The 3,275-nt window shown below is 43.8% G+C and overlaps 1 pseudogene; it reads left to right on the plus strand.

Moving 5' to 3' along the window:
* Positions 1 to 1,567: 1,567 nt before the first annotated feature.
* Positions 1,568 to 2,420, plus strand: LOC102991992 (heterogeneous nuclear ribonucleoprotein A1-like; annotated as a pseudogene).
* The last annotated feature ends 855 nt before the right edge of the window (positions 2,421 to 3,275 follow it).

Raw genomic sequence — 3,275 nt, forward strand, 5'->3', positions numbered from 1 at the left:
GTGCTCCGCGACGGGAGAGGCCACAGCAGTGAGAGGCCCGCGGACCCGCCCCCCCCCCACCAAAAAAAAAAAAGTCCACAGGCTGGTTGGAGATGCCAAAGGAAAGACTTGCCCCAGGGACAGGGGACTGGTCAGGAACTGGATCAAAGCAGAGTTGGCAGAGAACAAGTCAGAGGACAAGTGGGTATTCACAACTGCCCTTAACAGGCCGGCAGCGAGATGGATGCTCTGAGCTGGTTCAGAGACACAAGGTTGAGAGGGAAGAGAAATGATGCTTCCTGCCCAAGGAACCAGAGGATGGCTCTTTCCTCTATGACCTCATTGCCACAACAGGGCAGGACTGGGACAAAGGGGCACAACACAGAGGGGTGGGCCCCAGAACATATGGCCTCAGGCCAAAACACCAAGCTCCAAGGCTTCAGAAAGACAGAGGTCATACCTAGACATGTTGCAGAGCCTGATGAAGAAAAACAAATCTTATTTGCAACGTAAGTGCTAAACCAACTGGACCCAAAGTGATTTTTTTTTACACCGACTGTCTGTCGAGACTAAGAATATTTCTACAAATCACAATAAAGTTTCCTAAACAAGGGGTGACGTATCAGGTGACCTGACAAGGATTCTAGGGGACACACAGGGGAAGAGCAAACTGCAAACTATTCAGCTCAGGAAGAAGAGAAGCTCAGAACATTTCCCAAGAACACCGTGTTAAGGGTTTTCACCAATTCTTTGGGGAAGAAGAAATTAGAAATGAGTATTAGAGCCCCACCATATACTAACTATTCGTTGTTGAATAAATTAATTATTCTTATTTATATGATTCTCATTTCATAGTGTGAGGTCATGGATGCAGAATCAATCCTTTGGTTATCTTTATGTAGTCCTGTGTTAAATAATCTCCCCTCATAGATGGCTATCACAGCAAGACATATTCCTGGTGGAGAGGGTTACACATTACAAAATGATGCTAATAGCTGAAGCTTGAGCTACTTGAACTCTTCTAAGTAATAGACATTCACTTTATACGAAATGATTGAAATCAAGGTGTTAAAGAAGGAAAGAAGTATTCTTCACTCTGGATGTTGTGACCATTAGGGGCTTCAACTATGAACAACTGTAAAAATAAGTGAAGCGGGAATTAACCAATCTACTACAAAAACCTGAAATGTATTACAGAAGGTAGAAAACCTGAGCATACCTCTGAAATATATAGTAATAGACTGAATATAATCATAGAACTGTATATTACATATACATATATTAATGTAGTCCATATTAATTAATTATTTATATATTATAACTTTTCACATAAAATAATATATCTTAAGTAGATATAACATATTACATAATGAATATGGGTGTTTGGCGGTGCACACCGAGATCGATTTGTCTGTGGCAGTGCAGCCAGGATTGTGGACCAGCAGCCGAGGCTGGTAGGGGGCTCTTCAGAAGATATATAGCATCATCATGTTTTTTAAGTCAGACACCCACATGTACAAGGGAAGAAAAATATTCTATGAGAGGGGGCAACCTAGAGACACTGCAGGAATTTACCGTTCCTCAGGCCATGAATTCAAGGCCACACAAGGTGGATGGAAGAGTTGTGGAACCAAAGAGGGCCGTCTCAAGAGAGGATTCTCAAAGACCTGGAAGTCGGATAACTGTGAAAAAGATTTTTGTTGGTGGCATTAAAGAAGACACTGAAGAACATCATCTAAGAGATTATTTTGAACAGCATGGGAAAATTGAAGTGATTGAAATCATGACTGATCGAGGCAGTGGCAAAAAGAGAGGCTTTGCTTTTGTAACCTTTGATGACCATGACTCTGTAGACAAGATTGTCATTCAGAAATAGCACACTGTGAACGGCCACAACTGTGAAGTAAGGAAAGCCCTATCGAAGCAAGAGATGGCTAGTGCCTCATCCAGCCAAAGAGGTCGAAGTGGTTCTGGAAACTTTGGTGGTGGTCGTGGAGGTGGTTTTGGTGGGAATGACAGCTTTGGTCGTGGAGGAAACTTCAGTGGTCGAGGTGGCTTTGGTGGCAGCCGCCGTGGTGGTGGATATGGTGGCAGTGGGGATGGCTGTAATGGATTTGGTAATGATGGTGGTTATGGAGGCGAGGCCCTGGTTACTCTGGAGGAAGCAGAGGCTATGGAAGTGGTGGACAGGGTTATGGAAACCAGGGCAGTGGCTATGGTGGAAGTGACAGCTGTAACAACGGAGGAGGTGGAGGCGGCTTTGGCGGTGGTAGTGGAAGCAATTTTGGAGGTGGTGGAAGCTACAATGATTTTGGCAGTTACAACAATCAATCTTCAAACTTTGGACCCATGAAAGGAGGAAACTTTGGAGGCAGAAGTTCTGGCCCCTATGGTGGTGGAGGCCAATATTTTGCCAAACCCTGAAACCAAGGTGGCTATCGTAGTTCTGGCAGCAGCAGTAGCTATGGGAGTGGCAGAAGGTTTTGATTACTGCCAGGAAACAAAGCTTAGCAGGAGAGGAGAGCCAGAGAAGTGACAGGGAAGCTACAGGTTACAACAGATTTGTGAACTCAGCCAAGCACAGTGGTGGCAGGGCCTAGCTGCTACAAAGAAGACATGTTTTAGACAATACTCATGTGTATGGGCAAAAAAACTCGAGGACTGTATTTGTGACTAATTGTATAACAGTGTATTTTAGTTTCTGTTCTGTGGAAAGTGTGAAGCATTCCAACAAAGGGTTTTAATGTATATATATTTTTTGCACCCATGCTGTTGATTGCTAAATGTAATAGTCTGATCATGACGCTGAGTGAATGTGTCTTTTTTTAAAAAAAAAATAGATAACTGAGGCACATTAAAATTTTCAGGAGTTTATTTGAGCAAAAATCTATTCCAATGGAGTAGCACCAAACTGAAAGTGATTGGGGGGCACTCGGATGGCAGGAGCTAGGGGCAAGGCTTTTACACATCAGAGAAGGAAGCAAAGCAAGGGAATTATTTGATTGGCTAGAGCTTAAGCAGCTGCCTATCTGGGAAAGCCTAGCTGGCTGTTTGTGATTGGTTGTTCTTGAATTTCCATTTCTTGGATACAACTGCCTGAACTGGGTTAGGTATCAGTTTGCTCACATAGGCTATCAAGGCATCAGGGTGTTTAATCACTCTAACGGAGGTTAGTGAACAGGAGATTTATTAGGGAGTGCTCTCAGGATCCAGGACTGCAGAAGGGAAAGGAAGGAAGCAGGAAGTTAGAGAAGTTGACCTGTAATTCAGTCCCAGTGGAAGGTTCAGCCAACTGT

The sequence above is a fragment of the Physeter macrocephalus genome, chromosome 21, assembly GCF_002837175.3.
Source record: "Physeter macrocephalus isolate SW-GA chromosome 21, ASM283717v5, whole genome shotgun sequence".
In the NCBI taxonomy this organism is placed as follows: domain Eukaryota; kingdom Metazoa; phylum Chordata; class Mammalia; order Artiodactyla; family Physeteridae; genus Physeter; species Physeter macrocephalus.